The sequence below is a fragment of the Mixophyes fleayi genome, chromosome 11, assembly GCF_038048845.1.
Source record: "Mixophyes fleayi isolate aMixFle1 chromosome 11, aMixFle1.hap1, whole genome shotgun sequence".
In the NCBI taxonomy this organism is placed as follows: domain Eukaryota; kingdom Metazoa; phylum Chordata; class Amphibia; order Anura; family Limnodynastidae; genus Mixophyes; species Mixophyes fleayi.
This window is the reverse complement of record NC_134412.1, coordinates 57804118-57820344: the sequence shown is the minus strand read 5'-3', so window position 1 is coordinate 57820344 and position 16227 is coordinate 57804118.

Genomic DNA, 16227 nt, shown 5'->3' with positions numbered 1-16227 from the left:
CTGTTGCAGAAGCAGCTGGAGAAAGTGAGGGAGGAGCTGGTAAACCATTGCGATTACACCAAGCATGTAGCTTTTGTGGATGTAGCCCTTCGTACGCTTTGCCAGGATCCGAGGGTGGTCACTCTTTTAAAGTCAGTGGAATACATTCTGGCCACCGTGCTCGATCCTCGGTTTAAAGCGTATGTTGTGTCTCTGTTTCCGGCGGACACAAGTCTACAGCTGTGGAAAGACCTGCTGGTCAGGAGATTGTCCTCTGAAGAGGACCGTGACATGCCAACAGCTCCACCCTCATTTTCTTCCACATCTATGGCTGCGAGGAAAAAGCTCAGTTTTCCTAAAAGAGCCGCTGGCGGGGATGCTGATAACATCTGGTCCGGACTGAAGGACCTGCCAACCATTGCAGACATGTCTACTGTCGCTGCATTGGATGCTGTCACAATTGAAAAAATGGTGGAGGATTATTTTGCTGACACCATCCAAATAGACATGTCAGACAGTTCATATTGTTACTGGCAGGAAAAAAAGGCAGTTTGGAAGCCCCTGTACAAACTGGCTCTATTTTACCTGAGTTGTCCCCCCTCCAGTGTGTACTCGAAAAGAGTTTTTAGTGCAGCGGGGAACCTGGTCAGTGAGCGGCGAAGGAGGTTGCTTCCTCACAACGTTGAAAAAATGATGTTTATAAAAATGAATAATCAATTCCTCAATGAAGTACAGCACTGTCCTCCAGATAGTACAGAGGGACCTGTGGTTGTAGAGTCCAGCGGGGACAAATTGATAATGTGTGAGGAGGAGGAAGTACACACTGTAGGGGGAGAGGAATCAGAGGTTGAGGATGAGGACGAAATCTTTCCTCAGTAGAGCCTGTTTAGTTTGTACAGGGAGAGATGAATTGTTTTTTTGGTGTGGGGGCCCAAACAAACCTATTTGAACAACATAAGGGTGGGTGGGAGGGCCCAAAGACAATTCCATCTTGCAACTCTTTTATTGGCATTATGTGACCATTCAACAGTCGTTTGCCATGTTCAAAAAGTAAAACAAAATGTCAACAAATTCAAAAAATTAAACCAAAAGTAAAATGCCCTGTCATAATTTAAAACAAGAGGTATTGACGTGCTAGAACTACTGTAGTGTTTATATGTTATAAACACTACACTTGGAAGCTGGAGGACGTATTGTGGCCCCGGTACCAAATTTAGTACCGGGGCCACTCCACTATGCAGTCCAGATAGAGGTGTATCAGATATTAAACAACGTTGACTGTTGCTGCAAAATTTTTAAATAATATTGTGGGGAACACTACACTATGCAGTCCATAATTTTTTTTGGTAGAATTCAGACCCGTGGAGGTTTTTTTTAATTATATTGTGGCCCCGGTAAAAAGTTGTGTACCGGGGCCACCCCACTACGCAATCAAGAAACTTTTTTTTTGGAATTCAGACCCGTGGAGGGTTTTTTAATTATATTGTAGGGACCACTCCTCTACGAAGTCCAGATACAATTTTTGGTGGGATTCAGACCATTTGAGGGTTTTTTAATTATATTGTGGTGACCACTCTAGGGCCACCTTAACAACTTTATGGGCCCCCGGGCAATGCAGTGTACCGGGCCCCTAAAAGATATATATATATATATATATATATATATATATATATATATAAATAGTGTGTGTGTGTGTGTGTGTGTAAAAAAAAAATATATATAATCACTTTTTTATATATATATATATATATATATATATATATATAGGGGCCCCCTTAACTTACCTTAAGTCCGATCCTCTTCTTTTTTCCGCACCGCTGAGTCTCTTCTGCCCTCTTCCGTGCTGTGGTTGCAGTGAATGCTGGGCCTGATATCACGCCCAGCATTCACTGCGAGCACAGCATGGAAGAGGGGACCAGGGAGGGAGCTGGATCACCGCTGATGTGACCGCAAGGATTCGGACGGGCCCCCCTTGCCTGCAGGGCCCCCGGGCACCTGCCCATCGTGCCCAATGGAAGAGACGGCCCTGGACCACTCCTCTGCGCAGTCCAGGTACAATTTTTGGTGTAATTAAGACCAGTTGATGGTTTTCTTATTATATTGTGGGGACCACTCCTCTGCGCAGTCCAGGTACAATTTTTGGTGTAAATCAGACCAGTTGATGGTTTTCTTATTATATTGTGGGGACCACTCCTCTACGCAGTCCAGGTACAATTTTTGGTGTAATTAAGACCAGTTGATGGTTTTCTTATTATATTGTGGGGACCACTCCACTACGCAGTCCAGAAAGATACCTCGTTGCAACATTTTGGACTAATAACAATATTTTGAGGTGTTCAGAATACACTGTAAATTAGTGGAAATGATTGTTATTGAATGTTATTGAGGTTAATAATAGCGTAGGAGTGAAAATAAGCCCAAAAACTTGATTTTTGAACTTTTTATGCTTTTTTAAAAAAAAATCAGAATCCAAAACCTTAAATCCGAACCAAAACCTTTCGGCAGGTGTTTTGCGAAACAAATCCGAACCCAAAACCTCAAGAAAATCCGAATCCAAAACACAAAACACGAGACACCAAAAGTCGCCGGTGCACATCCCTAATATATACACACCCACACACACCCACACACCCATACACAGTATATATATATATATATATATATATATATATATATATATATATATATATATATATATATATATATATATATATATATATAAGGTAGATAGGGCAATCTGTTACCAGGACCGTGCATGCCAAACAGTGTGTTGTCTCCCAGGTGCTCAAATATTCTAGTGAACACTTGGGAAACAGTGATCATAATATGGTCTCATTGAAATTTGTTTCCAGAAGCAACAGTGTAAGGGATCAACTAGGACTTTAAACTTTAGAAAGGCAAAATTTAATATGCTAAAGGAGTCTATAAAGTGCATAGACTGGGATAAAGCATTTGAAGAAAAAAATACAGAAGAAAAGTAGGATGTCTTTAAAATGTTGTTGTAAACATACACGTATAAGTTTGTTCCTATGGAAAAGAAATGTAAAAGAATTAAGTCTAAACCAATGTGCTAAATAAAAAGGTAAGGGAAGAAAAGCAAAGGAAGAAGCCTGTATGTATATAAATTGTTTATGTTTGCAGGGTCTGAGGAGTCCTTCCGTAGGTACAAGGAATGTAATAAAACATGCAAAAAGGAAAGACAAACCCCAAAACGTTTTTTAATGGCCAGTATGTCCCTGTCGGTGCAGGGACATACTGGCCATTATTTTATTATCTGCTTTTATAAACACAGCCTGAGCTAAAGGGGCCGGCCCTAGCCTATTAGTGGCCGGCCATGACACTAACTGATGTCCTGGTGGTTGGCTCCTGCCCTTGAACCAGCCTCCTGGCTACATGTCCCACAATGCGCCCTCCCATTCCTGTTCCTCACGTCCACTTGTCATAAGTTCCCCATTAGAGCACTCATCTCACAAGACTACCTGCCTGTATGAGCTGTCAGCTGCGGCTCCCTCCTCGATTATTTGGGGGCACTACAGTGTGGCAAAATAGGAATTGGGGGTGGTACGGTGTGGCATAATATGATTTGGGGGCACTACTGTGTGGCATAATATGATTTGGGGGCACTACTGTATGGCATAATATGATTTGGGGGCATTACGCTGTGGTATAATATGATTTGGGGGCACTACTGTGTGGCATAATGTGAACTGGGATACTACAGTGTGGCATAATATGATATGGGGGCACTACTGTGTAGCATAATGTGAACTAGAGGCACTACAGTGTGGCATAAAAGGACCTGTGGGCAGCGAGAGTGTGGCATGATATGATTTGGGGGTACTACGGTGTGGCATAATATGATATGGGGGCACTGCTATGTGGCATATTGTGAATTGGGGGCAGCGACAGTGTGGCATAATGTGAATTTGAGGCACTACTATTACCTATCTTATATGGTGGTTTTGGCTTGCTTTGGTAAAACAATGAAAAGAGAGACTTTGTGCAATACTTTATCATATGTTTATCAGAACTAGAGATGGGCGGGTCCGGTTCTCCGAGAACCGAACCCACCCGAACTTTGGGTATCCGAGTACCGAGCTGAGCAGCTCGGTACTCTCCCGCCCATTCCGAATCCAAATCGAGGCCGAACGTCATTGTGACGTCGTCGGATCTCGGGGCTCGGTTCTCGCGATACTTCAACTTTATAAATACACGCCTCCACAGCAATCCATCGCCATTTGACAGAGGGAGAGAGCAGGGTGTAGTCATAGGCTAATTAGAGCAGGGACAGAGAATACAATATTGTTCTTGCAATTGCTCTAACCAAAATCGCTAGTGCAGAGAGGAGGATAGAGGTTTATTATTTTTTCTTCATATTTGGCACTCCCCAGCGCTTTTGGGGTGTCACCCATAATTGTGCATAAATATTTCTGGCTGTCAAAAGTCATATCTGTCAGCAGTATCTACTAAATAATTTTTAGCACTCCTCAGCGCTTTTGGGGTGTCCTCCCTAATTGTGCATTAATATTTCTGGCTGTCAAAAGTCTCTAACTGTCAGCAGTATCTACTAAATAATTTTTAGCACTCCCCAGTGGTTTGCGCTCAGAATGGATTCAAAGCAGTCCACATATGATCTGAATGAGCAACCAGGTTCTGTCACCAGTCCTGATGTTAGTGTTCCCAGTACGTCATCTGGCCAAGGCGATGTCAAACAACAGAGTGTTTTCAAATTAGTGCAAAAAACAAAAACCCAAAAATAATTTACTGTATTGAAGCGAAAAAGAAGTGTAACTGAGCAAAAGTTAAGTGACGATAAAAAAAAAATTGCAAGCATGCCATTCTACACACGCAGTGGCAAAGAGAGAATGATGCCTTCACCTTTGGCTATTAGTGGCAGATCCCAAAAAGTTACCCAGCCTACAATTGGTGCACAACTACTGTTACGCGTCAAAGCCGAGCTGCAAGATAACAGTGAGGCATTACAGGAGAATATTTGCTCTGATTCACAAATGACAACAATCCCTGTGGAGAGTCCATCCAACAGTGGGATGTCTAATCGTGAGCATTCTGCTGATGTGTGCCTTAATAGCCCGAGTGTAGCCGGTGATACCCAAATTGAGGATGCCACTTTGGAATTAGAAGAGGATGAGGGGGAGATTTGTGTAGGCGACGAGGGCGCTAATGAGGATGTTGTTGAGGATGAGGTTGTTTGTGTAAGTCCTGCACCAGTGGCAGCAGTTCTGGCACGTGACAAGAAAAAGGCCATTGTCATGCCTGGGCATAAAACAAAAAAATCCACTTCTTATGTGTGGAATTATTTCTACCCAAATCCAGACAACAATTGTATAGCCATTTGTAGTGTATGTGAAGCCACAGTCAGTCGAAGGAGGGACCTTAACCATCTTGGAACCTCGTCATTTAACGAGAGTTCATGGCAAAGTGTTGGGAAAAGCTGAAAGTTCTTCCCAAAAGAATACAAGCACTCCCTCATCAGCTAAGACCCTCCGCTCACCGACATACCGACGGCTACAAAATACACCCACCACACCATCCTCATCAATATCCTCAGTAGCGCTCGGAGTTAGCCCGGCATCCCACTTAAGGCTGGATGACTCCGGCACTATTATTGATTCCTCTGAAGAAAGAGTTAGTCCTGCTGCTGCTGTTGCTGCTGCTGGGGGTGAATCGTCATCCCAGAGGCAGGTTAATAAAATGAGCAGTCCTACATTTCAGCAATTAACTGTGAAACAATCATTTGCGAGGGGAAGCAAATATGACAGCAGTCACCCAGTCGCCAAGCGAATCACAGACGCCATGGCTGCAATGTTAGTGTTAGATCTGCGTCCAATCTCCACAATAAACGCAGCTGGTTTTTCACAGTTAATTGAGGTTTTGTGTCCGCGTTACAGAATTCCATCGCGACACCATTTCTCCCGTAAAGCTATTCCACAACTATACCAAAAAGTGTGTAAAAATGTAGAGATTGCGCTGAAAAATGCCAATCTGCCCACTGTTCACTTAACCACAGATATGTGGACAAGTGGAAGTGGCCAAACCAAAGACTATATGACTGTGACAGCCCACTGGGTTGGTCATTCACCTTCACCAGCAGGAACAGCAGCAGCATGTACACCACTAAGTAACATTTGTCACAGGCAGGCCACTCTTTGTATCACCGGCTTCACTAACAGGCATACGGCTGACAATTTGTTACGCAAACTGAGAGATGTGATTGATGCATGGCTTATACTACTCGGACTCTCCCCAGGGTATGTCATTTCAGATAACGCCAACAATATAGTGCGAGCATTACAGCTGGGTGATTTCCAACATATTCCCTGTTTTGCTCACACCATCAACTTGGTGGTGCAGAGCTTCCTACGAAATAACCGTGAGGTGCAGGAGATGCTTTCGGTGGCCCGTAAAATTTCAGGCCATTTCAGGCATTCAGCCACAGCATGTAGGAGATTACAGCAGCTCCAAGAGCAGTTTAACTTGCCCTGCCACCAACTTAAGCAAGAGGTGGTAACTCGGTGGAATTCCACCCTGTACATGCTTCAGAGGATGGAGGAACAGCGCAAAGCCATCCAAGCATATTGCACAAGTCATGACATTGGGAAAGGAGGGGGGATGTATTTCACTCTTGCACAGTGGGGAATCCTTTCAGTGCTGTGCAAGGTGCTGAAACCATTTGAAGTTGTGACATGTGAGGTGAGTGCAGACTCTGCTAGTTTGAGCCAAGTCATTCCTTTAATTAGACTATTGGAAAAGCAGCTTGAGAAAATGAAGGAGGAGCTGAAAGCAAGCAATTCAGCAAAGTATGTTGGCCTTGTCGATCAAGTACTTAATTCGCTTCACAATGATCCTCGAGTTATTAAGATCTTGAACTCGGATCAGTACGTTTTGGCCACTGTGCTTGATCCAAGGTTTAAAACCTACATTGAGTCTTTACTTGTAAATGAGCGAGATGTGAACTTTTGCAAGGCGCTATTGCTCAGCAAGTTGGCCGCTTAACTGGGCCTCGGCTTGACGACGTGTCCTCCTTCACTTTCTCAAGCTGTTGCTCGTAAAAAATTAAATTTCCAAAAAAGAAGCAGGGAAGACACAGGGGGCAGACCAGAACAATTTAACATCTGGGCTGGCTTGAAGTATTTTTCAAAAAAATGTGTCACTTTGCCCATAACTCCATCCAATATGAGTATAAACATGCAAAGGATGGTGGAGGATTACTTTCAAGAGGTAGTTGATATGGAAATGTCAGACAGTCCCTTTCCTTACTGGGAAGAAAAGCAGGCCATTTGGAAACCCATGTACAAACTTGCTTTGCAATACCTAAGCTGCCCACCCTCCAGTGTGTACTCTGAACGAGTGTTCAGCACAGCAGGAAACTTAGTCAGTGATCGCCGTAGAAGGTTACTTCCCAAAAATGTGGAGAAAATGATGTTTATAAAAATGAACTACATCTTCCACGAGGAAGGCCTTCACCATCCTAGACATCCAAGCACTGACTGTTCTCTAATGGCGGATTCAAGCAGCGATGAATTGATAGTCTGTGATGATGACGTACACACTGATGAGGGTGAGGATTAAGCTGAAGATGATGCCGATAACATCTTTTTAAAACTTTCTATGTAAGTGTAGGGTGCAATCTACCCCCAAAGAGGAAAGGGACTTGTGGCATTTCCATATCACATACCATCTTGAAAGGCTGCTGTTAGGGCAATTTATCCTTAAGGGTAGGGTGTCATAGACAGAGTGACCCTAAACTGGCTTTGTCCATTTTTCATAATATTGTACAGTCTATAATGGCTGAATTTTTGGGTATTTTATACAAGTGGAGGGGGGCCTAGAGAGACAGAAACCAAACTGGCTTTCTCCATGTCAATTAATATTGTACAGTCTATAATGGCTGAATTTTTTGGTATTTTATACAAGTGGAGGGGGGCCTAGAGAGACAGAGTGACCCCAAACTGTCTTTCTCCATGTCAATTAATATTGTACAGTCTATAATGGCTGAATTTTTTAGTATTTTATACAAGTGGAGGGGGGCCTAGAGAGACAGAAACCAAACTGGCTTTCTCCATGTCAATTAATATTGTACAGTCTATAATGGCTGAATTTTTTGGTATTTTATACAAGTGGAGGGGGGCTTTGAGAGACAGAAACCAAACTGGCTTTTTCCATTTCTTTACATATTTAACTATAAGTGTAGGGTGTAATATACATTCAAAGACGATGGCTGCATTGCCAATATGCATAGATGGAGAGGAAGACAATCTGTTTTGTGTGTAGAATAGGCCTACCAACGAAGAATTAAACTGTTTTTTTGGATGATTTATTACCTCAACAATTAGATTACTTGTCTCTAAAACAGTTGGAGCACTAAATTGGGTTAATTTAGGCCCAAAAACATGGATTTTCCAAAAAAATAGCAAAACAAAACCAAACAAAACCAAAACCAAAACACGCAATGGCGGTTTTGCAAAACCAAAACCAAAACACGACGGTAATCCAGATCCAAAACCGAATCCAAAACCAAAACACGGGGGTCAGTGACCATCTCTAATCAGAACACTGATTTTTATGACCTAAATTATTTAGATATTTATGTTTAAAGTTTTAACATGTCAAAGTTAAGATTACTATGTCTCTCTACAACAAAAAATGTATCTTATTTATTTGTTGCTTACATCAGAGAACAAAAAATGAAGTTGATATTTTTTCATATTTGTCTGTTTCATTATAATATCTACATATCTTTCAATAATAATACTGCTTTTAGGGCACATACTGAAATTCAGGACCTTTGTCCTGACTGTGGGAGATATGTCACACTTCGGTGAGCAGGCACTTCTGCCAAAGGGGGTAACCTAGTGCTTTTTCACGCACAAGTCTCGGTCACTGTTGACCAGGGCCGGACTGGCCATCTGGCATTTCTGGAAAATGCCAGAAGGGCCGATGGCCAGATGGGCCAGGTTGCTAGCTGGCCGGCCCCATCGCTCAGCACACAGACTGTCATGCCAGAATTCGGCATGACAGTCTGTGCACTGAGCGGTGGGGTCGGCACTACACTTACTTCCTGGTGGCCACACGTCCGCTCATCCTCCCCTCAGCTCCTATGAATGGCTTTGGAGATGTGTCACATGGGACGTGCACCATGTGATAGGTGCCGTCCCATGTGTTAGGAGAGACTGTACACAGCGCCGCGGAGAGAACAATGTAAGGGGGGGGGTAGTTTGTGTGACAGGGTATCTATTTATTTGTGTGACAGGGGATATTTTTATTTGTGTGACAGGGGATCTATTTATTTGTGTGACAGGGTATCTTTTCATTTGTGTGAAAGGGGATCTATTTATTTGTGTGACAGGGGATCTATTTATTTGTGTGACAGGGTATCTATTTATTTGTGTGACAGGGGATCTATTTATTTGTGTGACAGGGTATCTATGTATTTGTGTGACAGGGTATCTATTTATTTGTGTGACAGGGGATCTATTTAGTTGTGTGACAGGGTATCTATTTATTTGTGTGACAGGGGATCTATTTATTTGTGTGACAGGGTATCTATTTATTTGTGTGACAGGGGATCTATTTATTTGTGTGACAGGGTATCTATTTATTTGTGTGACAGGGGATCTATTTGTGTGACAGAGTATCTATTTATTTGTGTGACAGGGTATCTATTTATTTGTGTGACAGGGGATCTATTTGTGTGACAGGGTATCTATTTGTGTGACAGGGTATCTATATATTTGTGTGACAGGGTATCTATTTGTGTGACAGGGTATCTATTTATTTGTGTGACAGGGGATCTATTTATTTGTGTGACAGGGTATCTATTTATTTGTGTGACAGGGGATCTATTTATTTGTGTGAAGGGGGATCTATTTATTTGTGTGACAGGGGATCTATTTGTGTGTCAGGGTATCTATTTATTTGTGTGACAGGGTATCTATTTGTGTGACAGGGTATCTATTTGTGTGACAGGGTATGAGACTGCGCTGACCAAGGTTGTTAATGATCTGATCAATGCTAAAACTGAACGCCATTACTCTATCCTAATTCTCCTGGATCTCTCGGCTGCATTTGACACCGTTGACCACTCTCTTCTCATACAAACGCTGCAATCCCTAGGTCTTCAAGACACTGTTCTATCCTGGTTCTCATCTTACCTCTCTAATCGCTCTTTCACTGTTAATTTTTCTGGAGCCACCTCTGCTCCACTTCCCCTATCAGTTGGAGTACCACAAGGCTCAGTGCTAGGTCCTCTGCTGTTCTCTATCTATAACGCTTCTCTTGGAAATCCTTTGGCTTTCAGTATCATTTCTATGCGGATGATACCCAAATCTATCTATCCTCTCCTGATCTCTTGACATCTGTGTTGTCCTGTGTAACTGACTATCTTTTTGCCATATCATCTTGGATGTCCTCTCGCCAACTCAAACTTAATCTTTCTAAAACAGAGTTAATAATATTCCCACCCACCAACAAGAGCATACCTGACATTTCTATCTCTGTTGATAACATGACCATAAATCCCATCCCACAAGCTCGCTGCCTAGGTGTAATCCTTGATTCACACCTATCCTTTGTTCCCCACATTGACTCTATATCTAAATCATGTTACATACATTTAAAGAACATTTCCAGAATCCGCACATATCTCACGCAAGACACTGCTAAAACCTTAATTCATGCACTTATCATCTCATGCATTGACTATTGCAATTCCTTCCTTACTGGTCTTCCCAAAAACAGACTCAAACCCCTACAATCTATTTTGCATGCTGCGGCAAGACTTTCCTTGCAAATCGCTATTGCTGTGTTGAATCACTCTGTATGTCTCTACACTGGCTGCCTGTCTTCTACCAAATCCAATATAAAATACTTTTACTAATCTACAAGGCCATCAACAAAGCTGCACCAACATACATCTCCTCTCTTGTCTCAAAATATCTCCCAACTCGGCAACTCCGTTCTGCAAAAGATCTGCGTCTCTCATCCACCCTCATTACATCCTCCCATTCCCTGTTACAGGACTTTTTTCGGGCTGCACCCAAGCTATGGAACTCTCTCCCTCGCACAATAAGACTCTCCTCTGGTCTACAAACTTTCAAGCGTTCTCTGAAAACCTACCTATTCAGACAAGCTTATAATATTCCTCAGCCACCCTCTTAACCTCACTACCTTTAGCCTGTTACCACCTGTTACACAATTTCACACAAGACAACTACCCCTTGACCAACATTGTTGTGTGACAGGATCATTTAGCTTTTGAGTAACTTTTACCTTTGCAGTTTGGCTGGGCCAAGATGCAAAATGTATACTTAACCTCATGTGTCAATCTCCCATTGTCCCATAGATTGTAAGCTTGCGAGCAGGGCCTTCTCACCTCTTTGTCTGTTTTACCCAGTTTGTTTATTAGTTTATTATGTTTGTCCCCAATTGTAAAGCGCTACGGAATATGTTGGCGCCATATAAATAAATGATGATGATGATGATGATGAAAAAATAACACAGAATATGCTGACAGGTGCCAATAAAAATGGGATCGACAAAGTTAAAAAATATATAAATCAAGCTCTGAATGACAATGAATACAAATAACCAAAAAAATAACCCAAAAAAAAATATCCAAAGAATGACCTTTATGATTATAGTGTGTATGTGTGTAACAGTATAACTATAGTGTGTGTGTGTGTGTGTGTTTGTGTGTGTGTGTGTGTGTGTGTGTGTGACAGGGTATGATTATAGTGTGTATCTGTGTAACAGTATAACTATAGTGTGTGTGTGTGTGTGTGTGTGTGTGTGTGTGTGTGACAGGGTATGATTATAGTGTGTATGTGTGTAACAGTATAACTATAGTATGTGTGTGTGTGACAGGGTATGAGTATAGTGTGTATGTGTGTAACAGTATAACTATAGTATGTGTGTGTGTGACAGGGTATGATTATAGTGTGTATGTGTGTAACAGTATAACTATAGCATGTGTGTGTGGGCCGGCGTATGACCATAATGTGTGTGTGTGTGAGGGCCGGTGTATGACAATAATGTGTGTATGGGTAGCTCTTAATATAATGTGGGAGGTAGGCTGTTAATCTAATAGGGAATTGCAGGTGGGGGCAAATTATTGGGTGCTATTCTATTTGTGGGGGTGATGGTGGGGGCAATTTAATAGTGGGGCCTATCAATTTCAGATGGGGTGATTAGATTTTTAATTTAATGCTGGGGTGCTTTGGAGAGAGGGAAATAGTTTTATTTATTAAATGGGAATACTATTTAATGTCAGGGCTAGTTGGAGGGAAATAGATGTATTTATCAAATGTGAATACTAGTATTTTAATGTTGTGGCTGCAGTGAGGCCTAATTTTAAAACATGGATGCTATATTGATTTAACACCAGGGCTAAATTTCATCTGCTCATTTTTTTCTCCAAATAGGGTATCCAACATTCCAGGATCCAGACAAGCAGCAACTGATCTAAAGACACCAGCAGCCACAAGTGGCAACCATGACAAGACAGGTAGGAGAGACCAGGACAGTCTGCCAACTGTTCTGAATTTGGTGGGTGACTGTCCCACTTAGTCAGGATTTGGTCTGACTACAAGGACAGTTGGAAGATATGTCCTGCTTCACACTGTACTGCTTGTTAAGGCAGAACTGCGTGCACCTAACAGTAGTGCACACAGTATTGCCTTTGTATTTGTCAAAAATTTGTCTAATAGCCAAATTACATCATAGGAGCCCCCCTGACTTAAGTGCCCGGGCCCCCCGAGCCTTAATCCAGTTGGTCAGCAGGAGGATCTGTGCTCCGTCCCGGACAGAGCACAGCCTGCAGAGCAAGCCGAGGAGCTCTAAGTCTCATGAGATTTATTAATCTCATGAGACTAAGAGCTTCCCTGCTCACTCTACAGGAATGTCAGCAGCATCAGAAGCATAGATAAGTACAGTGGGCTGGAGGTGTCATAATGTATCTGGGGGGTGGCGTAATGTGGACGGGGAGGGTCTGATAAATGTAATGTTTTATTATAATGTATGTATCAACGCACCATTTTGACCACGCCCCCAACATAATGTAGCTACGCCTTTGGCGGCACCGCCACTGCACTGCGGCACACATTTTTTTTCCTGCCAATCAACAGAGGTGGGCCTGTGTGCTTTAAATGCCAGGGCTGATTTTTAGTCCCAGTCCGGCCCTGCTGTTGACTATGGAGGGGGCCCCAAGAAGTTGCTCTACAAAGGCCTACAATTTCTCTTGGCGGCCCTGCCTGTGAGTGAAGGGGGCAGAAGTCTCCAGGTAAATAATCTAAATGTTTCCTATTTAATCACACTGATGGATCACATCAAATTAGCTCTCACCCACCCCCTCCACCCCCCTTACTTTTTATACTGTGTTATTTAAACGTAATAGAAAGGACACATATCCAATTACTGTAGTAAAAAAATAATTTTCCTTTCACATTTTGTTATAGATGGAAATACTTTTAATGTGGCAGTGTATGTTCAGGTGATCATTCAACAGTAATGTTTTTTCTGATTTATTTGTTAGCGTTTTAGTTCATATGGAATGATTTATGAAAATTCTGCTATTATAATTTAATTGAGAGAAAATGGTACTTGATAATTATATGTATGTAGTTACTCTGTTATTGCTATTTTGTGGGAGATTTGAAAAAAGCAGAACATTGGTTCCCTACAGTGGCCACCATATAATTGGTAGTATTGCTGTAGTGTGGGGGTGTCCTGATGGCTGTGGTAATGATCTAGTGTGTTTGGGGGTTAGTATTGTTAATAAGTGGGAGAGGCTATTGCTGTAATGTGGGGGTAGTGCTGGTTGCTGTTTTTTGAGGGGGTTATTGCTGATTGCTGTAATGTCGGTGGGGATTAATGTAGTATAAGTGTGTGTGTGTGTGTGTGTGTGTGTGTGTGTGTCGGGGGAGGGGGGTTTATTGCTTTAATTTGGGTACTAATAATGTATTGACATGGTATTTATTGATGTGATGGGGAGATAACAATGGAATGTTGGGGTCATTAGGAGAAATAGGCCTATTTGTTAAATGTGATTGCTACTGATTTAGTGTTGGAGCTGGTTGGGTAGCATTGAATGTTTATTAGTTGTGCAACTTTTCAGGGGGTGAACAGTATCTATACCTTTTCCAAACAGGGCCTATTTATTTAAGGTGAGGTAATGGGACCTTCAATTTAATGTTGGGGTGGTTTGGGGATATTAATTTAATGTCAGGGCTGTATGAAGGGAAATAGCTCTATTTAGCAAATGTGAATACTATTATTTTAGGGGTAATGTATCTGGGGGGGGGGGGGGTTGTGATGTGTATGGAGATGTAATGTTTTGTTATAATATATATATCAACATCCCATGTTGACTCTACCCCAAATGCGATGTGACCACGCCCTTTGCGACGGCGCTGCTACGCGGCAGCACATGGTTTACTTCCTACTCATCAACAGAGGTGTGCCTGTATGCTTTAAATGTCAGGGCAGATTTTTAGTCCCAGCCCGCCCTGTCACATACCTAATCATTGTTGCAGACCAAGTACACCACTTAATGGCAACAGTATTCCCTGATGGTAGTGGCCTCCTTCTGCAGGATAATGCGCCCTGCCACACTTCAAGCATTATTTTAAAATGGCAAAGAGGTAAAGGTATTGATTTGGCATCCAAACTACACAGATCTCAATCTAATCTAGCATTTGTGGAATGTGGTGGAAAAACAAGTCAGAGCCATGGAGGCCCCACCGTGAAACTTACAAGACTTAAAGGTTCTGCTGCTAACATCTTGGTGCCAAAAACCACAGGGCACCTTCAGAGATCTTGTGGAGTACACAATATAAGGCAAGTGGTTTTAATATTGTGGCTGATTGGTGTATATAATATAGAGATGCTCACTGAACCCTGTGTTTTGGTTTTGGTTTTGGTTTTGGATCTGGATTACCTTCGTGTTTTGGTTTTGGTTTTGCCAAACCGCCCTTGCATGTTTTGGTTTTGGTTTTGGTTTTGGTTTGCAATTTTGTTTAAAAATCAATGTTTTTGGGCATAAAATAACCTAATTTAGTGCTCCACCTGTTTCTTGGATAAGTAAGGTAATTCTAAAGCTAATAAATTAGGAAGAAAACAGTTTAATCCCTGGTAGGCCGTCCTTAATTCTGCACACAAACCTGGTCGTCTTCCTCTTCATCTTAGCCTATTGGCAATGCGGCCATCGTCTTTGGGTGTATATTACACCCTCCACTTGTAGTTGAATAGAAAAAAAAAAGCCTGCATAGACTGTAGAATTAGAAAGTAAAAATAAATTGACCAAGGTAGTTTGGTGGCTATCTATGCCCCCCCCCCCCCCCCTGCCCTCCACTTGTAGTTAAATAGAAAAAAAGCAGCCTGCATAGACTGTAGAATTAGAAAGTAAAAATAAATGGACCAAGGTAGTTTGGTATCTGTCTGCATCACCTCCCCCCCCATCCACTTGTAGTAAAATAGAAAAAAAAGCAGCCTGCATAGACTGTAGAATTAGAAGATACAAATAAATAGACAAAGGCAGTTTGGTATCTGTCTGCATCAGATCCCCTCTCCACTAGGAGTAAAATAGAAAACTATTCAGCCGTTATATAATCTAGAACATAAATAGAAATTGTTGAAAGGCAATTTGGTATCTGTCTGCATCATAATCATCAACATCATCAATAGCGCCCTCGTCGCCTACACAAATCTCCCCCTCTTCTAATTCCAAAGTGGCATCCTCAATTTGTGTATCACCGGCTACATTCGGGCTGTTCAGGCACACATCAACAGAACTGCTGAAAGGGTCCCTCTTTATGGGTACACTAACAGAATGCTCACGATTAGACATCCCACTGTTGGATGGACTCTCCACAGGGATTAGTGTCATTTGTGATTCAGAGCAAACATTATCCTCTAATGCCTTACTGTTATCTTGCAGCTCGGCTTTGACGCGTAATAGTAGTTGTGCACCACTTGTAGGCTCGGTAACATTTTTTGATCTGGCACTAATAGACAAAGGTGAAGGCCTTATTCTCTCTTTGCCACTGCGTGTGTAGAATGGCATGTTGGCAAAAAATTTTTTATCGGCACTTAACTTTTCCTCAGTTACACTTCTTTTTCGCTTCAACACAGTATTTTTTTTTTTGGTGTGTGTTTTTTTGACTGATTTCAAAAGACTGTGTAGTTTGACATCACCTTTCCCAGATGACGTGCGGGGAACACTACCATCAGGAC